Source organism: Lagenorhynchus albirostris, chromosome 5, assembly GCF_949774975.1.
Source record: "Lagenorhynchus albirostris chromosome 5, mLagAlb1.1, whole genome shotgun sequence".
NCBI classification, from domain to species: Eukaryota; Metazoa; Chordata; class Mammalia; order Artiodactyla; family Delphinidae; genus Lagenorhynchus; species Lagenorhynchus albirostris.
In genome coordinates this window covers 72,904,826-72,927,085 of record NC_083099.1, presented here as the reverse complement: position 1 = coordinate 72,927,085, position 22,260 = coordinate 72,904,826, and the positions used below count along the sequence as shown (strand labels likewise).

Sequence of the window (22,260 nt, the reverse complement as noted above, 5' to 3'; positions counted from 1 at the left end):
AGAGTCCTAACCACTGGACAACCAGGGAATTCCCTGTACTCCCTTTTATAAATTATACTTTTGTATGACATTTAATCTTAGTTATTAAAGCAGTTAGATCATCCCTGCTTAGTATACTGTGTGAATTTAAGAAAGAGCAAATTAAAACATTTCTCACATACTTCTCTAGCTGATTAACATAACACACAATTCTAATTTCAGACCCCCTGCTGGAAAATGTTCCCTCCTAATTTAATTTATTGAGTCAGAGATCATTTGGTTGCAATGAACAGAACCCATTCAAACTGGCTTAAGCAAAAAAGAAAAGTGATTAGAAATAGAGGGATCTGGTGGAACCCAAAGACAGGAAGTGAGGCCAGGCTTCAAAAAGAATGATGCCAGAAATGGCAAAACTGATGAGAGCCAGCCTGGCTTGTCTCTCTGAATCTCTTTCGAGCTGTATTGTCTATTTTTTAAAAATTAATTAATTAATTAATTTTTGGCTGCGCTGGGTCTTTGTTGCTGCACGTGGGCTTTCTCTAGTTGCGGTGAGCGGGGGCTACTCTTCATTGCGGTGCATGGGCTTCTCATTGCGGTGCTTCTCCTGTTGCAGAGCACAGGCTCTGGGCGCGTGGGCTTCAGTAGTTGTGGCACGTGGGCTCAGTAGTTGTGGCTCACGGGCTCTAGAGCACAGGCTCAGTAGTTGTGGTGCCCGGGCTTGCTCTGCGGCACGTGGGATCTTCCCGGAGCAGGGCTCAAACCCGTGTCCCCTGGATTGACAGGCGGATTCTTAACCACTGCGCCACCAGGGTAGTTCCTCTACTGTCTCTTATATCTGAATCTTTAGGGTACATGCCTCATCTCTCTCTCTCCTCCTCCTCCCTCCACGTGCCGCCGACCACTTCCAGGGAGCAGTTTAACATATGGTTATGGACACTCTGAAGTCAAAATGCCTAGATTCAAATACTATTTCCACTAATGTCATGGACAAATCAATAGTGCTTTAAATCACGGAGCAGAGCTAATTAGTTAGTGGTCCTCCCTGGGAGATGAGATGGCTGCATCTGCCCACTCAGTGCTAAGCCTGTCTCCAAACTGGCATGAGCTGACCTTTTCCCTGGGCTTGCTTATTCTTTTATTGGTGATTCTTTCTGTAAAGTCTCAGAAACCTTACAATGGCTGATATTCTCATTGTTTTAGGGTGTTACCATTAGACTTTCTTTCTTAGTTTCTGAGCCTTGTGCATTCTTAAGGATCCTTTCAGAGAAAATAAGAGGTTTTTAGGGGGAAATGACCCATGACTGATCATTAGCTCTGTGAAATGAAAAACTTGCAAGGAGGTATAATGTTCCCATCAACTATAAATGAGAAGATTGCTCACAACTTATGGTCCATATTCCCTGTATCCAATGTCTCCATTTCCTCCCCTCTGAGTCAGCCTTTAATGAATTGATTGCTTCCCCCATTTTTTTCTTCATGGAAATTGCTCTCTATGCAAGGTTGTAAGACTTATTTGCAGTTTGGGCCAAAGAAGCAATCTCTTTCACTCACTCCCTCCACTTCCACTAGAAGTAGACAAAACTATCTTAATCCAATCTAATAAAGCTTAGAAGAAAACAAGATGTGTGGCCTGTTATTAAATTATTGCTATACTTAATAAACTGTAGATGTCAGAAATAATACATATAAATGCTCCAGGGCATGTGGAGACAATTAACACAATTTACTCCAGTAATAATTATAGGGCCGTTTGTGTTCAATTCAGATACCCACAAGAAGTATTACACATTTTGCTGAACTTCCCTGACCAGCTCCTCCAAAGAGACCACCCACTTCTCTTCAGCCTATCACTCTAATTCCATATTTTGTGTAGTACTTACTAGTCTCTGATATTTTTATAGTTCTGGTTTATAGTTTTTTACTTATTTCTTTTTTACATTATCTATGAATGTAATGTGGATCAGAGCACTTTCCTGTGTCTCTCTCACCACTCTATTCTCAATGCCTAGAACAAAGCCTAGTATATAGAGGCGCCTAATAAATATTTGCTGCATTAATGTGCCCCCGAGTGCCCAGAGCCTCCCAGCCTCACTATCAACTCCTAAAGAGTGTATCATCTCGCATCCTGGACCCTCCTTGGCATGGAACTCTGTTGTCTCTCCATAATCCATGATAGTTGTAGCTGTAGCTATTGCTGCTGCTGGCAATGGTGAGGGTGGCTAGGGGATCAGTTTGCTAGGGAAAAGGAGATGTAACCTCTGGAGACATTCCACGGGCTAGCCCCATTTTCAGAAGGCATTTGTTTCCCTTGGGCAAACTCTGAAAGAGTCAAGTTTCGCTACAAACTTAGTGTCTAATTAGAACCCGGTCAGGCACATAGAGCACAAATTCATGCAGCAGCCCATGAGGTGCACTAAACTCCAGAAAGCACCCAGAAACCAGGTCTAGTGTGTGCTCAGCAATCGGAAGTATAGTTCTAGCAGCACAGGGTACAAAATGGAACCAGATCCTCCTCAAAAACCTCCATATTCCTGAATCCAGTCTTGAGAGCTTAGTCATCTGTGACCTCAACGCCCTTCTACTTGCATCATGTCCAAGGCACACCAAGTCCTCTGCAAACCCTCTTGCTTTGGCCGTTGCACCGCACCCCTCAAGCACTTACAAATTCCTGTTGCAGGTCAGTTACTTATTTACATTTGTCATCATTCCTTCCAGTCAGAGACCATGTCTTGTTATTTTCCTCCCCCTTCCCCAGCATGATGACTTTTTATTTTATTTTATTTATGTTTTTTTTTTTGTGGTTCGGCCCGCTCACTGCTGTGGCCTCTCCCGCTGCAGAGCACAGGCTCCGGACGCGCAGGCCCAGCAGCCATGGCTCACAGGCCCAGTCGCTCCGCGGCATGTGGGATCCTCCCGGACCGGGGCACGAACCCACGTCCCCTGAATCGGCAGGCGGACTACCAACCACTTCGCCACCGGGGAAGCCCTTATTTTATTTTATTTTTAACTAAATTTCAGAGTTTATTCAGATTTCACGAGTTCTTCCACTCGTGTCCTTTTTCTGTTCCATAATCTGAGACAGGAAACCACATTGTGTTTGGTCCTTATGTCTCCTTACTCTCCTCTGGTCTATGATAGTTTCCCACTTTTCTTTTTTTTTCATGACGCTGACAGTTTTGAGTACTGGTTAGGTGTTTTGTAGTGTGTCCCTCCGTTTTCTTTTCTTATGAGGAATAATGTAACTTTAAAATTGAGTGATTTGTCTAAGGCCAAAGAACAAGGTTGTTTTTTTTTTTAATTGGAGTATAATTGCTTTACAATGTTGTGTTAGTGTCTGCTGTACAATGAAGTGAATCAGCCATACATATACCTATATCCCCTCCCTCCCACCCCCACCATCCCACCCATCTAGGTCATCACAGAGCACCGAGCTGAGCTCCCTGTGCTATACAGCACGTTCCCACTAGTTATCTATTTTACACATGGTAGTGTATATATGTCAATCCTAATCTCCCCATTCATCCCACCCTCCCTACCCCCACCCCGTGTCCACCCCACCCATTCTCTATGTCTGCGTCTCTATTCCTGCCCTGCAAATGGGTTCAGCTGTACCATTTTTCTAGAGTCCACATGTATGCGTTAATATACAATATTTGTTTTTCTCTTTCTGACTTACTTCACTCTGTATGACAGACTCTAGGTCCATCCACATCTCTACAAATGACCCCATTTCATTCCTTTTTATGGCTGAGTAATATTCCACTGTATATATGTACCACATCTTCTTTATCCACTCATCTGCCGATGGACATTTAGGCTGCTTCCATGTCCTGGCTATTGTAAACAATGCTGCAATGAACTTTGGGGTACATGTGTCTTTTTGAAATGACCCACCTCCTAGAGTAATGAAAATAAAAACAAAAAAACCCAAATGGGACCTAATTAAAGTTAAAAGCTTTTGCACAGCAAAGGAAACCATAAACAAGATGAAAAGACAACCCTCAGAAAGGGAGAAAATATTTGCAAATGAAGCAACTGACAAAGGATTAATGTCCAAAATATACAAGCAGCTCATGCAGCTCAATATCAAAAAACAAACAACCCAATCAAAACATGGGCGGAAGATCTAAATAGACATTTCTCCAGAGAAGACATACAGATGGCCAAGAGGCACATGAAAAGATGCTCGACATCACTAATTATTAGAGATATGCAAATCAAAACTACCATGAGGTATCACCTCACACTGGTCAGAATGGCCATCATCAAAAAATCTACAAGCAATAGATGACTTTTAATAATTTAAAAAACATATTATCAGCCTAATATTTATGTCTTCCTAAGCAACAGTGCTAATCTAGAGAAAGACTAGGGCTCATACGTAAATATAAAATGTAATGGAGAAATTTAGGGGATGGTAAAACAGTGCATTTTTATCCTTAGTTCCTGGTTGTTTGGCAACTCCCATATCAAAGGCCAAGCCTGGGGGCCTCACCTCCTAACTCCTTCCACAGCATAGAGAAGAGCCCTACTTTCATCATGATGGCCAGGCTATGAAGGTGTTGCCCTATGGAAGTTGGAGGATATGATATAAGATGAAGTGGTGGGGGTCCTCCCCCTCCTGCTCCAGGGGGCAGTTGGAGAAGGAAAAGAGATGAAAATTGTGGAAGGAATTAATCAGGTTGGAAGTTTATAGTTTACCTTATCCCCCAAGTTTGAATCCAGGCAGGTGGAGATGCTAGATGGCTTTGGGGAAAAGCCAAAAGCAAAGATTTTTTATGAGCCTTTCATTCCATGGTGGTCCCCTGTGAGGGAATCAGCTTGTTCCCCATACTAACAGGAAGAGGTCACATTAAGAGCTGAAAAGTTCAAACAATGGCCAGCATTAGTGCTTTCAGGCCTGACTCCAGGCTTAGGAGCCATGGAAGGGCCCCTAAGTCCCCATATGCCCCTTGGAAAATAGAGATGGTAGCTGAGGTACAAGTGAGTGGGCCCGACAGGGGTCTCCGGGAAAGGGACAGAGTGAGCCCACATCAAAGGCCTCAGGGCAGATGGGGAAAGTGGCTGAGACTCAGAGGGTGTGAGCCAGCAGGGTACCCTGGGCCCTGACTGAACCACAAGGTCTCTGTGGAAGCCAGAAACTCGTCAGACACCTGGCTGGCAATAGGAACCCACAGGACCTAGAGGCCAGCACATGACAAGCAAGAGCTCCAGGGCCACTGCCACCACCTTTGGGTGGGACGGGGGGAGCAGAAAGACATCAGAACTTCTAAGCATTTAGCCCCATGAGCCTCTCAAAACTGGAACAGACTGAGCTACTCTTGATTGGCAAGTTACCATTATCTTTACTCCCTTTACTATACAACAGGGACAGGATTCATGAGAAAGATTAGATCAGTCATGGAAAAAATCCTGCATTTCCTCTTCATGTCTGAGTGGTGTGTACAGACTTGCAACTGTACTACATATATTTATCGAGTATTTGCTCTCTATCTGAAGCTTCATAAAAGTATGGCCTAGTGTTATGACTACCAGTGACACCAAAAAATATTGAGTGTCTTTAGAACTCTTTCAAAAATTGACATCTAGCAAATGGACGTGGTTCCAAGATAACACCAAGTTTGAAAGAGTACTTCAGTTGGTACCATCAAGCACAAAACACATCTTCCTGCTTGGCTTGTACAAAGCCACAGTAGGATCCCCACGTGTGCTAAGATGAGTCCTCTCAGGGCTGTCTTCCAGCTTCCTACCCTCCCCTGTGAACTGCAGACAAATTTAGAGAAAAGGAAGGCAAGGAGAAAACTCCAACAGAAGGGCAAGTTGATAAACATGCCTATTTATCACTGCAAAATCCTCTGCCTTTTTTATCCTATTGATTTTCATGCTCTCTTGTGTATGCCACTGTGTCTAGGGGAACGAATGTACTTGTGAGCAACCTTGCAGTTGAGTGATGATAACTTAGGTAAATTAGAGCTTCAGTCAAACTCTCCCCAGCCCCAACCTGTCCTCTGGTCCCCACTCTTCAGGAGAAAGAACCATGTGTGGTAGAAGGGGGTGGAACCTGTCTGCAAGTCTCCATCCATTACCATCTGTGTGTCCCCGTTGACTGTGAGCTCTGGAGGCCCAGGGCTCTGCAGTGTATCCATCTCAGCAGCCTTGAGCTATTTCCCCGGTGTCAGATGAATGAGTGATACATGAAAGAATGCATGAATGAGTCTGAAGCAGAGCTGGTAGCCCAACTCTCTTAGAAGACAGTAAATCCCCATGGGCTTGATGTGACTGGGGAAAGGTCAAGAAGCATGTCAGTCTTCCATGGGGGAGATTTGCTGGTCCCTGTCTTCTCCTCGCCTATGAAACATGTCTGGGGAAGCATAGAGGATCTTGGGGTAGCCTGAGATCCTGGCATGACAGTGAGAGCTCTAGGGTAGCCCAGATTATTCCTGATCCAGAGGAGCCTCAAGAATCTGGGATGATTCTAAGATAAAGATTCTAGGGCCTTCAAAGTACACCCAGGTTCCACTTACCTGACAAGAACCCCTGGGGGGATTGTGGGACCATAGGGAGGGTTGGGGAAAAAAGGGAGAAACCCTGCATGCCTTCAACTGTCATTTCAATGAGGGAGAGTACAGAAGGATGGGAATTCCTTGAGAAAAGGAATATGAGAATGAGCAGGGAGAAAGAGGTAAGAAATGGAGAAGGGCCTCAGAGAGGGCTGGGGGCTCCTGCCTCAGAGAGGCAGGAGGGAATGATGGAGAACTGGGGTCCCAAGGGCTGTGGTCACAGCAGTTTGAGGTTTGGGAGTCATTGCTGGTGTGGGGAGGGAGAAGGCAGAAGTTGCTACATGTTAGAAATGCCAAGGAATACCGAAACCTTCGTAAAATCAGAGACACAAGAGCCAGAAAGCCTCAACTCTCCAACACTCTCCTTTTTTTTTTTTAACAAGAACACTGAGGCCATAAGTCAAGCCAGTATCGGGGCCATACAAGCCAATAGCCCAGGGCTATGGAGGCAGGGCTGGGGCGGGGGGGGGGGGGGCGCGGTGAAGGCTCCTGTACTGTGCCCCTTGAGTCTCGTGCAGCACCTCTGGAACCCCAAGAAGAGGCAGTTTGACTGAAGAAGTAGCCAGAGTAAAGAAGAAGGATAAAAGGATTAAAAAAAGTCAGGAAGTCTATGAAACTTTGCCCAGTAATAATAGACACCATTCAGTGAACAGTATTTAATCCTGTTAAGGCTCTGGAAGGAATTGGCAAATCACTGAGACTTTCTTGAGTAGAAAGGAATTTCTGATGAAAGAATTTAATTGAGGCCACTGCCCTTCCCCAGAGGATCCCAGAGCAGCCATGAACATCAAGTGTAGCTCTTCTGAGATGCCAGCAAGACTCCCTGTGCCTCCCCAAACCCCTACTTCCCCCACCCCAAAAGAAACCAAACTCTCCTGAGCATGATCCCAAGGACAAGATAAATACATTTCTAACGAAGGATGTTTTCATTATGGGTTTAGACTCTACTGTTTCTGAGCTTTCTTTAAACAGTCAACCAGTTGAAAGAAGAAATAGGCCTGATACGAAAACTCACATAAGAGGCTCCTATTGTCTAGGACCACAGGTCTAGAGCATCCTCCCCGAGGGCTCTATGAGATAAGGGAGCACAAATATCAATGCTCATTTCTCTGCCACCTGGGTGTTACCGGGGTCTTCACGGTAACAAGGACCCAGAGAGAGCATGCTTTATGTGTTCTGGACTCAGAGATTAGAGATGGCGTTGACAAATCTGAGAGCACGTGAGTCAGGTCAGGAGAAGGAGAAACTGCTGTCAGAGGAAGCTCAGTGCAGCGTTGTTATCTGTGGCAAGGAAGTTGAAGGTCACCCAGAGTCCACTGTGGAGGGAGAGAGGGGAAAGCCGGCTTGAAGTGCACAGAGCAGCGCACACAGATTTTAAAAGCACAGTGCGGGGGGAAGAAGGGAGAAAAAGAATGTGCATGTGACACAGCACCATTTACATAAAATAAAAACACAACACAGGAAATACACAAAAAGATATAGGCTAAATCCATGGTTGCCTATAAGGGAAGGAGAATGGGAGGTGTGCACAGAGGAAAAAGGGAATGAACACAGGAGCAGGGACTTGTACAGACCAAAGATGACAGTGTGCCTTGAGGTCCATGGGAGTTGGGGCATCCAAGGGCCCTCCTTAAGAAGATCAAAGTCTTTCCTTGTGAGCTTCAGGAAAAAGTCCAAATAAACTAGTGCTCTAGGTTCTTTTCCTACTCTCTGAAGATGGCCTAATCCTTCAGGAAGGAAATCTGCCTGTGCCTTGTGTGTGATCTTATGGGGGCTGAAGGGCCAGCGGGCCAGGAGAAGAGGGGCCTCTTCCACTCAGCTGCCTCTTGAATGTCACAGCCTATCTGGGGGACTATGGCTTAGGATTCCAGGTGTCTTCAGGGGTACAGGATGGTGGCCCCCAATGAGGTAGCATCAGTAGAAAGAAGTGCTACTATCCACCAGAAAGGATGCATGCTCACGACACTGATGGAACCTTCTAATTAACTCTGAAACAAATTTTATGCTTGGAGAGGCAGAAAGTCCCCAGAAAACTCCTGGGGTGCATATAATCAATTTGCATATAAGTAAACTGAGGCTTAGAAAAGTTTGGCAGTTTGATTGAGGTCATGCAACTAATAAGTGGCAGAGGCAGGATTTAAACCTTGGTGTGTATGACTCCAAAACCTGAGCTCACTGCCAGGTTATAATGCCTCCAGCCTAAGTCTTTGTGTCACACACACACACACTTACATAGGCATGTTACCAAAGTTACATGTCATGAAACAAAATCATACTCTGGTTGCTTCTTCCAACCTGAGCCCTCAAGGACACCATGGAACAGTATTTCTCAGGGGCAGACAAGGGCAGTTGGGATCGCCGCAGAGTTCCTTGTGCAAAACCGACAAGAATGGTAAGAAGGGGAGCACAGGGGAGAAAATGGGGAGGTTTCCCAGTGTGTAATGTGGCTTCAGAAATAGCCATTGAAGACAGATCAGAGAAACGCTTTGCAGCAGACACGTCCTTCTGTGTAATTCCATCTGAGGCCAAGAGAAGAGATGAAAAAAGTGACTGTCATCCATGCACTGACTAGTGGGTCCACATGCACTAACTCTTCCCTGAAGCACCTCTCACGGCGGATGGTGATGGGAGAAGAGGTAGTGGAATTTCAGGGGCTGAAGGGATATTAAAGATCATCTCAATGAACTCTTCAGTGGGCGGTGGAGAAACAATTACTTGAGCCAGGCCACCCAAGAACAAGAAACTAGGTCTCTGGCTCCTGGGCTGATGCCTGCCCACCTTGCCACATGGCTGCCCTCGTCAAGTCAGCTTGGAGGGACGACCCGCTATGGCCCACCAAAGACCCTGCTCCTCCTTTCTGCTCCTTCTCTGCCAGAATTCCCACTCTCTCTGGGAAATGACTGCTTCTCAGGAGAAGGACGAGAGGCAGTGAGGCCAAGAGACGTCTCTTGGATTGGAGGGCAAGCACCCAGGGGTGAGATTCTGGACAGATGAGCAGTTTGGCCACGGCTGACCTCCTTCCACGCACCTTCTTTTCCAGCCTCTTCTTCAGGAAGCCCTCCCCACATCTTCTAAGCCTGCCCACTCTTTCTTTCTAAACCTGGGGCAGGGGCCATGACCTTACTTTTTAAAATTCTGGTCAATTTATTTTTCAAAGAAAGACCCAGGCCCTGTTACAACTACATAGGGGGCTCTCTCAGCAGGAGAAGCAGAGCCTGTCAAAACAGATTTTCTTTCTTTCCACCAAAGCAAGAGACACTCCCAAAAGACAAAAGACACTGAGAATCCTGTCTCCTTGAGGGATTTAATTATTGCTGGTAGTTGTTCTCCTCTTCCGCAGTGGCATCTTTGCCTCACTGCTTCTGGAGAAGAGGGACATAGAATTTCAATTCTTAGCCAGGCTGGGCGAGAGCCATTCCCCCAGAGGCACCCAGCGGGAGGTAAGATGAGTTGCCACCTACACAGTTTCAGAGGCTCTAAGCCTCCAAACACAGCCACTATTCACTAGCTGATCCCTGAACTCCACCATCAGAGTTTTATTTATTTAGCTTTGGAGTTTATTTGACTTTCAAAATTCAAATATTCCTGGAAGGGATGATAGTTATGGCCAGCCATTTGCAACTTAGTAGAATTTTTTTTCAGATCACACTCCAAAGGGCATTTTTTAGAGTGAGAGAGAAAATCAGATGGCCAGGGAAGGGAAGAAAGTGGAGAGGGAAAAGGGTCCACAAATTAGAGGGTAGGGAAGGGCCCAAGAGGAGGCTGGAGCGCAGAGGGCAGACGCAGCATGCCTCACCGGCTGGCCTAGAGCCCTGCATCTCAGTGTGCGCTCGGCTTCAGCAGCACCAGTGCCACCTGGATCCTGTCAGACACGCAGATTCTGGGGCTCCATCCCAGACCTACTGAATCAGAAACTCTGGGGGCAGGGCCCAGAGGTCTCTGTTTTAACAAGTCCATACACGACTGACTTTGGGGCATCGTCAAGGCTGAGAAGCACTGGCTTGCAGTGTCTGTCCTATGCGGCAGGACCGTTCCCCCACCCCGCTGCTCATCAAGCTCGACTCCTCTGATTTGCCTCCTTCTCTCTGCCCTGTAAGAGTGAGGCATGAGAAACCACCACCGTGTGTGACCAGGAGAGTGTTCAGCACACTGGAAACCTCTGTAGGCATAGGAGGTGGGATGGTGACAGAGCAGGGCTGCCTTTGGCCAAAAGAGCAAGGGCTTGGGGCAGAGCCTGGGGAATTGCTGATGAAGTTTGACGAGTGAAAGTGAGGGAGCAACTGAAGGAAATTCCCCAGAGCAGCCATCTGGGCTTCCGAGAAACTCGAGTGGGGATCATGCTGAGTGAGGTAGAAATATGGAGACAGAAGTCTGCTCAAGCCCTGACTGGGGTCCCATAGGGTGTGGGTTCTGGGCCATGAGGCACCACTGGGTGCCTCCCTTCCCTCCACATCAACTCTCCTTGCGTCGATATGCGCAAGATGCATCTCTTAGGCCAGCTCATCTCCTGCTTATCCCCACCAACCCTCAACTCTCAACCCCCATCCCTTGCCCAGGCAACCTTGTAGCCGAGGCAAGGAGGAGCCCCAAGGAATCAGACGGTGAAGCCTGAAGCAATCCTCTGCAAATTGGACATTGTTTTGAAGTCCGCTTCTCTGCTCTACTTTTCTCCATAGACCTTGTCAGCATCTGAAATATTATGGGGTGGTTTTTGTTTTGTTTTGTGTTTTGGTCTATTTCCTTCTACTAGAGGGTGAGCCCCATGAGGGCAGGGATTTTTTTTTTTTTTTTACTGTGTACTGTATATTTATCTTTCAATCCTCAGGGCTTAGGACAAGGCCTGGCACACAGTATGCATTCAATAAATATTTTTTGGAAAAAAATGAATGAATCTTAAATTTGTTCCATGATCTATCAATACTTATTTTAACATAAAAAATTATGCCCCCCCAATACTTCAGTAAAAATTGATGTCTCACATCTTCCACAAAGTGAGGGCTTCAGATGGCTGTACATACCACAGCTCCAGGCTCCACTACAGAGTGAAGCTTCATTTCTGATCAGACAGCCAGGATGAGAGAGGACGAGGCTGGGAGGGTCAGGGCCTCCTTGTGAAGGGAGGATCAGTCACCATGGCTCTTGTCTCTGGCCTCAGCCAGAGCAGTGTTTCTGGGAGGTGGAAGTGCAGGAAAGTTATAGCTCAGTGACAGACGATGTACACAAACTTGTCTACCCAGTGCCTGGCACACAGTGGACACCCAGGTTAGCAAAATCTCTATTTGCATCTGAACTCCAGTGAAATCTTGATGAACGAGACATTCAGGAAACAGCCTTGCAAGATTTGCTCTCCTTGACCTCAGGAACTGGGTCTTAGATCCTATGTTTCCCTGGTACTTGGCACAGTATGTGTCTAGAAGGCCTAAATGAATGCTTGATGAATGAAACATATTGTTTCCATTGATATTTTTCTGGATATTAAATTATATTTCAGGCCATGTGGCTGAAAATCATTCTAAAATGCATTTTGCAACGTTTCTATGTTAGCGAGTGAAGAGTACTGAACCTCCTCGCATCTTCCTACACAAAATCACAGAATCTTGCAAGTGGTCATCAGCAAGTACCGCAACTTCCCTGATCATGTATCACTGAGGGATGCAAAAAGGGTGTGTGAGATTGAATTTGTTTTAACCCTCAGAAATCATGGGGTGTTAAAAGAATTCCCTGCTCTTTTTTCTTAAATCTCAGGTTTAGAGCTCATAAGGGACTAACATCATCTAGCCCCAGTAGCCTAACTTGACAAATGGAGAAACCAAGGCCCAGAGAGGGGAAGGGCACTCAGTATGTGAAAAACATTGTCAGAACTGGAACCTTGGTCTTTTGCTCCCCAGTTCAGCACTCTTCCATTTTGTTGATTTGTCTCTATCTCCTAAGACTAGAAAGCAGAGAAAAATTCTGATTAATTCATGTTTAAATTCCATATTAAGGGAAAGATATAAATTTCTTGCTAAGGATATGTTTATTGAACTCTTTATACTTAGTACTGTCTTAGCTACTGCAGGGGACAAAGCAGACACAAAACCGTCCCTATCTATTGCATATTGATGATCACGATGATAACGGTAAGTTTCAATTTTTGAGTACATGTTCTATAAAAGCACTGGGTGCTTTACATGTGTTACCACAAACAATTCTCACAGCAGCCTTATCAAATAGACTTCTATGTTAGGCCTCTTTGGGTTGCTCACGACAGAAACCCAACTCATACAAGCTAAAGAAAAAAGGGAATTATTGGCACATATGAACGAAAATACCAGGAGCTGTCTAGTTTCTGGGTAGGCTGGATCCATGTGCTCACACGATATTATCAAAAAGTTCTCTCTCCTTCCACCTCCTCTGTGTAAGCTTCACTCTCTACTATATTCTTTCCATGTGATAGAAAAGATGAGCCCCAGTAGCTGTGACTCCCATGAGCCTTACAGTTTATAATTTCAGAAGGAAAGAGCCCTATTCTGACCTGACATCCACATGAGCCCTCTTCAAGACCTCAACGGATGCTCTTTGGGTTATGTGAGCACATCTGCACTTATCATTATATCTAGGAAAATGAGATACTTTGGCCACTCCATATCTCCATATGGGGGAGGAGAGGGTCTTTTATCAGGGGAATGGAGGAGGAGCAATTCATAATCCCATTTTACATAGGTTGAAACTGAGACTTACAGAAATTAAGTAATTGCCCAAGGCCACGGGGCCTGTTAGAGGCAGAGATGGGATATAAATTCAAAATATTTGTCTCCACAGCCTATGCTTTTAATTTTTCCTGATTTTTTTTTTGGAAAAAAATCATACTTTAAAATTCACCATTCTAAAAGTGTACAGTTCAGTGAAAAGCCTGTTTTAATCATCATCCCAACTTTGGTGTGATTGGTGCTCAGTTGTGAAGTATGTGGTAAGTAATTTGTTGCTATTAATGGTTGAATTACCAAAGTTATTGAATGATTTACTTTTAAAAATAGAAATCAGAATTAATTAAAGATTACCCATCTAATAATGTCGTCCTCATTTCCTTGTACTACGATATACTCTTTTAGGTATAGCCAGCAACACTCCTGCTGAAGAGGGTGCTGTCACCCATTTTTAGTGTTTCCTAGGGAAAAAAAAAAATGCTACAGCTTGGAGTACTGCTGTGTCTTCCCATAAATAAAGGTTTCCACATTATAAGAGAGAATGGACATGCCCTCCAAGAAAGAGACAGAGAATCTAGAAATATTAGTAGAAATGACAAATCTGTTCAGCAACATTGCAGATTATAAGATTCAAATTAAATCAATACCATTTCTAGATTCCAGTGTTGAGGACTAGAAAGAAATACAATGGAAAAAAGAGAGAGAATCTAAACATTAAGTATTTTGCATTTAACCTAAAAGGACATGCAAAAATCTATTCAAAGAAAATTACAAACCTCTAATGGGGAAAAAAAAAGACTTATTGAACAAATGGAGCTTTTGGCTGGGAAGATTCTATTTGGTAAATGATACAAAAGCTAATGCAATCTTGGGCCACATTAATAATCTGTTTTAGAAGGAAAGAGGTGGTAATCCTGCTTCCCCTAAGTTGCTCAGACCACACTTTTAGGGAAACCCAAACAAACTATGATAGAACATGTCTTCGGGGGGGTGTTGTATGTGGCCAGGCTGGCAACAGGTCTGGAAACCACGTTACACAGGGAACTGAGCAGGTATCATCTGGATGTTAGAGCACTGTGGTCATTTCCATTGGGTTAGAGAAGATTTAGAGGTGAGTTGAAAGGCTGTGGCATACAAGTATTAGACTTGCTCTGTGAACAAAAATTATAGGAAGAGAGATGTTGGCTCGAATAAGGTAGCGGCTTTCTGAAAGTCAGAACCGTCACTGATCTAAAGTACATAACCTTAGGTAGAGTTCCCTGTGCTATACCATGTGTGCCCATCCGTTGTCAATTTTATACATAGGGAGGGGATATCTGTATGTGTACGGCTGATTCATTTTGTTATGCAGGGGAGGCCGACACAACATTGTAAAGCAACCATACTCCAATAAAAATTAATTTTTAAATAAATAAATAAAGTAAATAACCTTGTGAAGCAGGCAGAATGGTGATATTATCATCCCTAACAAAGAGATGAGGAAAAGGCCCAGCAAGCAAAAATGACTTGTCTGTAATCAGCCAAGAGGGGCACATGAGACCGTGGATGCCCCAGTGCAGTTCCCCCTGGCCCAGGCTGCTTCCGGACCCAGCGCTGAGCTTCAAGAGATGAAGCAAAACAGGTGTGAACAGCCAGCAGGATGGAAGTCACAGGAAAGCTATCAATGTCAAAGTGTGACAAACAATTCTGAATATTCTGTGGACAGAAGGATCAGGCAAGGAGCAGCGATTTCCAGTGGGAAAGTAATGACTTCTGACAACAAACAGGGATCTCTGTCAGAAGAGCTGGAATTTCTGACAGGAGAGCAGGGATTTTTGACAGGAGAGCAATGGTTTATGACAGGAAAACAGGGATTTCTGACAGAAAATGTTGACTTCTGACAGGATATTAGTGCATTTCTGACAAGAGAACAAGGATTTCTGAAGAGTGGTGATTTTTCTCAGAACAGTGATTTTTAAAGGAAGAGGGGTGATTCCTGACCACAACAGTGATTTCTGACAGGAAAACAGGGATTGCTGATAGGAGAGCCCGGATTTCTGACAAGACATCTGTGCCCATTACATAGGACAGAAGTGATTTCTGACAGGTCTCTGACAGGAATGAGGGGTTTTTTGAGGAAGGACAAAAAGCAGCAGCACAAAACAAAATGGAAAACAACAGGGAGGAACCAAATTCCCTCTGAAAGTAGGGAATTGTTGGTCCTGGGTGTGGAGGGAGGTTCATTGATAATAAGAACAAGCTGGATCTGGGGAGGCTCAAATTGGGCGAGATCTTGGGTCCAGCATGTCATTCGGCAGAGGGGGATTGAGTGGGCTGGAGGGAGAGTATCTAGAAGATTTACATCACCGATGTGAGCCTAAATGACTACGAAATGCCTTCCCATCAAGAGACCTGGAGGAAGTCGAAGAGAGGTAAATCTGCTCCTTCTTCGACCCCCCCCCCCCCACCGCAACCCAGAAATAACAAAGCCTTGGTTTTGACTCAGGAAATTCGAATGAAAGCTTTAGCCCTCTTAATTAATTACAGATCCTTGGCAAAGGGGTAGGGGAGGAGGGAAATGATCTCTCTAAAGCTCTCGCCCTACAGTTATTCAGGAATGAGATCCTAGCTTGGTGAGAAGTCAGCCTTGTGGTAGAGAGGAAAATGAATTAAAGGAGATGGAGGTACCAATAACGAGCCTCTGATAAAAAAAAAAATCCTAGTCTGAAGGGAAAGTGCTTCCCTTCGTCCCGGCTCACCACGCATGCGCCTGAGACTCGCGCGTGCGGGGGGAGCCCAGCAACCTGGCCTGGGTCACCGGCCGGAGCCTCTTCCCGCAGGTGGTGAGGTTTCCTGTGAGGAAAAGCCCAGCAGTGCATAGTGAAGCAGGATATGTCTCAGAGGGAAGGAATGCTTTTTCAGAGGGAATGAACGCTTTTTCTCGCAGACTGAGCTCTCATTGACCCCCAGCTCCAGGCACCACGTCCACCACGTGACTAGATTCCTGCGGGCACGAAGCGCTAGGAGAATTCTGATTGTGCAGATCCCCGAGCAGCTGCAGCATCCCGAGCCAGGAGCTGCAGGCTTGTACTTCCGACCGGATGCAGGGCTCAGCACAGCTCTTCACACTCAGCGCTGCAGGCCTACGGCGGAGATGGACACGCACGGTGCCCTGCAGAGGACCACCCCCGACATCCCCTGCCCCCCTTTTGCTCTCTCTGGGGACCGCTTTCCTCCTACAGACCCAGGGAGCGTGGTCTTTCCTTTGCAGCTGCTACCACCTCTCCTCCCTCTTGGGGTTCCTTTCTACCCCACACTTGATTCAGAGAAGGACACGAAATTCCCCAACTTTCCTCCCCGCCACCCCTTGATGCCCCTGACTGACCTTCCAGCTATTTTATTGCTGCATATGTCAACTAGGAAATAGGGTGGTCATTATAAAATTACAGATGAGAAGCAAATTTGAGATTCTTTTTTTTAATCTCAAAAAATTTGCATTTCTGAAGAGAGCAGTGATTTTTCTCAGGAGATGCTAGGTGGCCGGTCCTGCCTCACTCTGAGAACTGCCCTAACAGACCTTCCCAGGCAAAGCCCTTTCCTGCGTTCCTGTCTGAGGAGGCAGGTGAAATCTCTTATGTCCTCAGTGTGATTCTTAGTCCTTCATTGCCTGGGTCACTGCTTATCCACAATTTCCCAGGGAGAGCAGCAGTGGGAAACAGCAGGCTGTTCACAGCCTCCAGATCAGTTCCTTTCTGTGAAGACTCAAAAAAAAGTCTTCCTAGCTGGGTGATTTGGGGCAAGTTGCTTAACCTTGCTAAGCCTTAGTTACCTCATCTTTATAATGGGGATAAAAATGCCTACTTCACATGATGGTTGAGGTGATTAAATGAAATTGTGTGTGTGTGTGTGTGTGTGTGTGTGTGTGTGTGTGTGTGTAGTATCTGGCATCCAGTAGGCTTCATAAATTGGGTCTCCTTACTTCTCACTGGGGTGAGCAGGGCCACAGCAGGAAAGACCGTGCAGTCTGTACCAGTCTGAAGGCACCCAGCTGAGCAGCTGAGCCAGGCTGAAATACCATGGGTGCTTCACTTTCAGTGTCAGGTGCCCTGGGTGGGGCTTTTCCACACAAAGACTACAGTATGTGTCTTGTGCACAAAGGCACCATAGGGCAGGCAGCAGCTGCTGGGTGTCTGCTGGCACCCAGCCCACCCTGCTGGGGAAGAGAGAAGGGCACTTGTAAGGCAAGCCTTTATCTTACCCCCTGCCTCACAGTTAGACCAGGTTCCCCTATTTTCCTGCTTGTCATGGGAGGCCTTGGCCAGGTGGAGAACAGCTGCCACTGCGATGGGTTCCCCATCTCTCATTAGAGGGGTCTCCTTGAGTGAGGGCTAGCCTGCTTGCACTTCCTCCTCCCAGCAGGCTTCTCGCTGGGGGTGATTTGCAAGGTCTCAAACTCAGAACCTCTACCTTTATAACTCAGGGACCCCAAAGAGGCTCTCTTTAACCCCAAGCAGGGTTTTTTTTCCCCTTTTCCCCAGCAGGAAAAGACTAAAAGATTGGGGAATTCCCCGGCAGTCCAGTGGTTAGGATGCCGTGCTTCCACTGTAGGGGTCACAGTTTCGATCCCTGGTTGGGGAACTAAGAACCCACAAGCCACGTGGTGCAGCAAAAAAAAAAAAAAAAAAAAAAATGGAGTTCAAGGCCCCAGCCATCCTGAGTCTCTACGTAGCTTGCATGGGAACGGGCTTCCTGTGCAGGGCTGCCTTGATCATTACCCCTTTTCATCTTCATTTCTGTCTCAAATAGTTGGTAAGACACAAGACAGGGTTACATCTCCAAGAGGTAACCTGTATATTTCCCTTTTGCTCTGCTTCTCACTGGTACACAAGGGCACTCTAGTCCACACTGAGAGAAATACACACAAGCGCATACAATTCAATATCAAAAAAAACCAACCCAACCAAAAATGGGCAGAAGACTGAAATAGACATTTCTCCAAAGAAGAAACATAGACGGCCAACAGGCATGTAAAAAGATGCTCAACATCGCTAATTATCAGAGAAGTGCAAATCAAAAAAAAAATAAATCACAATGAGGTATCACCTCACACCAGTCAGAATGGCTATCATCAAAAAAGTCTACAAATAATAAATGCTGGAGAAGGTGTGGAGAAAAGGGAACCCTCCTACACTGCTGGTGGGAGTGTAAATTGGTGCAACCACTATAGAAAACAGTATGGAGGGTACTTAAAAAAATAAAAATAGAGCTACCATATGATCCAGCAATCCCACTCCTGGGCATATATCCAGAAAAGATGAAAGAAAATCTAATTCGAAAAGGTACATGCACCCCAATGTTCATAGCAGCACTATTTACAACAGCCAAGACATGGAAGCAACCCAAGTGCCCATCAACAGGTGATTGGCTTAAGAAGATGTGTATATATATATATATACGTATATATACAATGGAATATTACTCAGCCATAAAATAGAATGAAATATTGCCATTTGCAGCAACATGGATAGACCTAAAGAATATCATACTAAGTGAAGTAAGTTAGGCAGAGAAAGACAAATATAATATGATATCACTTATATGTGGAATCTAAAAAATAATACAAATGAATCTATGTACAAAAGAGAAAAAAATCCACGGACATAGAAAACAAACTTATGGTTACCAAAGGGAAAAGGGAGGTGGGAGAGGGATAAATTAGGAGTATGGGATTAACAGATACACACTATTATACATAAAATAAAAAAAAAACAAGGATTTACCATATAACACAGGGAATTATATTCAATATCTTGTAATAACCTATAATAGAAAATAATCTGAAAAAAATATAAATATATAAGTGAAACAATAAATAAATATGGAAACCACAGAACCTGGGTTTAGACACAAAAGCTCAGAGAGTGCTTGTGGAACCAGATTTTCTTCTCCCCGACTAGACAGAACTGAGCTTGGGGAGGCAGGAAGAGGCAGCTGGGCGGGGATGAGAGGAGGGAAAACACCTGAGTCCTTGAAATGGGGGAGGGGCGGGGGAAGAAGGGAGCCCGTGGAGGCATTCAGCGTGGGGCTCAGTGTGAACCCTCACTGGGCACCAGCTCTCAGTGCTTATAAGGCCTGGAACAGCAAATGATGGCCTGGGGAGCAGGGATGAGGCCAAGGGGGAAAACCCCACTCCTGAATGGAACTAGGTGGAAATTTCTCTGTGTAAGTAGGAGCAGTGATGAACTCTATGCTGCTGAAGGGTTTGACTGTGGTGAGAATGCTCTTCTCAGAAGAAGGAATTTCCAGTGGAAGAATTATTTAGGGAAATCTGGAACCATTTTAGCAAAAATCCTCAATTTAGTGCACAAAACTAATTGAATTTCTCAGGTAATTGAAATGTCTTTTTTTGTACTGTTTTAAGAAGGAAGAGGTAAATAATAAGAAATCAAAAACCAATCAAGGGGGCTTCCCTGGTGGCGCAGTGGTTGAGAGTCCGCCTGCCGATGCAGGGGACATGGGTTCGTGCCCCGGTCCGGGAAGATCCCACATGCCGTGGAGCGGCTGGGCCCGTGAGCCATGGCCGCTGAGCCTGCGCGTCCGGAGCCTGTGCTCCGCAACAGGAGAGGCCGCGGCAGTGAGAGGCCCGCGTACCGCAAAAAAAAAACCAAACAAACAAATCAAGGATTTATTTTTAAAATCAACAAAATATCAACACCTTACAGGGACTCCCCTAGTCAGCACAATCCATCCCTATTACACTTTTAAAAAAGGAGCAGTTGATGTTCCGAAGAATGACCTAGAATCACCAGGGCATCAGAGGGAAGTTTCAGTTCACTCAGCTGCCAGAATCCCTATTTCCTTTGCATTATAGTGAAGTGGAGCTTGACCATATTTCTGAATTAACACAAGCTCCTTGAAAGTGATTTTTTAAGAATTCTAACATCTTTTGGATAAAGGTGACACTGTATATAAATTGAAGGTACTGTAATTTGGGAATGAGCTAGTCTTTGAGAAGAACCCCATGTGGTTGCATCCTGTAGACATTTAACTAGAATGGTTCATGCCAGTGGTTCTCAACTGGGCGGGGGAACAGGGGCATCATTCCCCCTGGCCTAGGAATATTTGGCAATGTCTGCAGACAGTTTTGGTTGTCACAACTCGGGGTGGGGGGGGCAGGGGCAGGGGCAGGATGCTACTGCTGTATATTAGGGAGCAGCCAGGGATGCTGCTCAACATACTACAATGCACAAAACAGCACTCCACGACAAAGCAGTATTGGATCCAAAATGTCAGTAGTGCTGAGGTTGAGAAATCATGGCTTGCGGTAATGAAAAAAGAAGATATGCTCCAAGTGAGGACCAATAGGGTGGCTGCCCCAAGACTACTCACAGGCCTCAGGGCCAGGTTCAGCCCTGTCAGCCATTGCTCGGGGCTGGTCTCAGCTTACCCAAGCTCTTAGGATGGCTATATGATCTACAGCCAAGACATTCATCTGCAATGAAATACAACAGTCAGGATGTCCAGCTGCTCTCAGCTGGCAGCAAGGATACTCAGTTGAGCCTGGAGTGGAACAGAAGGAGTTGTTCCACCAGGACCTGAGACTGAGTCTCTAGGTCAGTGCACATCTTCCCGGGCAGGGCTGCAAGGGTGCTGCCTCATCTGAGTGGAGCTACCTCCTCTGGCTTCCACTGGCAACCAAGTCTTCTTGTAAACAACACCTTGTTTCTTTGGATATGTTAATGTCATCGGTAAAGTCTGACTTCAGCCTGGGGCCAGAGTCCACTTAAGATGATTGTATTACTTGCCTCTGACCTGTTCATTATATTTACATTTCACTGTTCAATGCAGGATTTCCTGATTTGAGAGCAGAGGGAAGTCTTTTGAGAAGCCAACTAATCTGTGAGTGCTTGGTGGTTGAATAACTAACACAGTTTGCTTTAATCTAGTACCAGTATTTGTCAAAATTATTAATACAATGTAGCAATTAAACAGTGGACATAACTCATAATAGCTTTTGGTCAGTATGTATTTTCTTAATCGACAAATACTGTAAGTACAAATATCATGTGGGAGCGGGTCTGGGGAAGATTTTGATGATAAAAAGGAGGGTTTATACCAGAAAAAGTTGGGAACCACTGGTTTGACTCTCAGAAGGTGAATTTCCTATATTTCTTAGTTCTTGAGCAGGGAGGCACAGTACCCCGGGGTTGCCCTCCACCCCCATGCTCCAAAGGATCTGCTTGGTTACTCTGTCCCTAGGGACACATCGAGAACAGTGCATGCTTTACAAGTTCTAAAACGTTTTCACATCTGTTCTCTCATTGGCTCTTCCAAGCTCCAGTGAGGAAGGTGGAACAGTGGCTATCACTTCTACTTTAGGGGTTAGGGCAGGGCTTGGTGACCTGATTCACCTCAGGATCTATAGCTCCAGAGCTGGGGCCTGGGCCCCATCTGACTCAGGACCCAGAGTTCTTTCCACTCTCCTTGCATTGGTAATAGACCCCTCTGAATGTTCTGATCCACCGAATACCGAACTCCACTCCATAGTAACTAGTGGATAAAAAGATCCAAGAAGTATTTAAGAGTTTTGATGAACTAGTCTTTCATGTACTTCTGAATCCCAGCTAGTTTCTGAGAATTGCACAAATGTAAAGAGAGCAGAAAGTAATGAAATAGCCCATGTTCTGTTGCCATGGGAACCCATGCTTACCTTAGGGTTCATATTTGGTACAATTTCCTGAAATTCCTCTTGAGGGTTCCAAGTGATCTTGGGGTTCTCTGAACCTTGCTTTTGTAATCTGAAAAGTGAAAAAATACCGAACCAGATTGTTTTATCTTTGACATTCTATTAGTCTAAATCTATGAGTTCTATTAGCATCATCAAAGGAAGAACTCTCTAGGATAAATGAATGTTTTGTCACCTCTGTGTAAGAGATATCCATCTAATCATTCATTCATTCACCTAGTCATTCAACAAACATTGATCAAGTGTAAGGTACTATGCTAAGCTCTATACAGAGTACAAACTTGAAAACGTCTATTGAACACAAATCTGT

At 45.2% G+C, this 22,260-nt stretch overlaps 1 long non-coding RNA gene across 1 annotated transcript in view; it reads right to left on the bottom strand.

Moving 5' to 3' along the window:
- The window catches only part of LOC132521105 (uncharacterized), an 83,785-nt gene extending 61,782 nt beyond the window's left edge, over nucleotides 1-22,003 (bottom strand). The window contains exon 1 of the long non-coding RNA XR_009540734.1: nucleotides 21,915-22,003. This is a non-coding gene — a long non-coding RNA (uncharacterized LOC132521105). The remainder of the gene's footprint in view (nucleotides 1-21,914) is intronic.
- Between the last annotated feature and the right edge of the window lie 257 nt (nucleotides 22,004-22,260).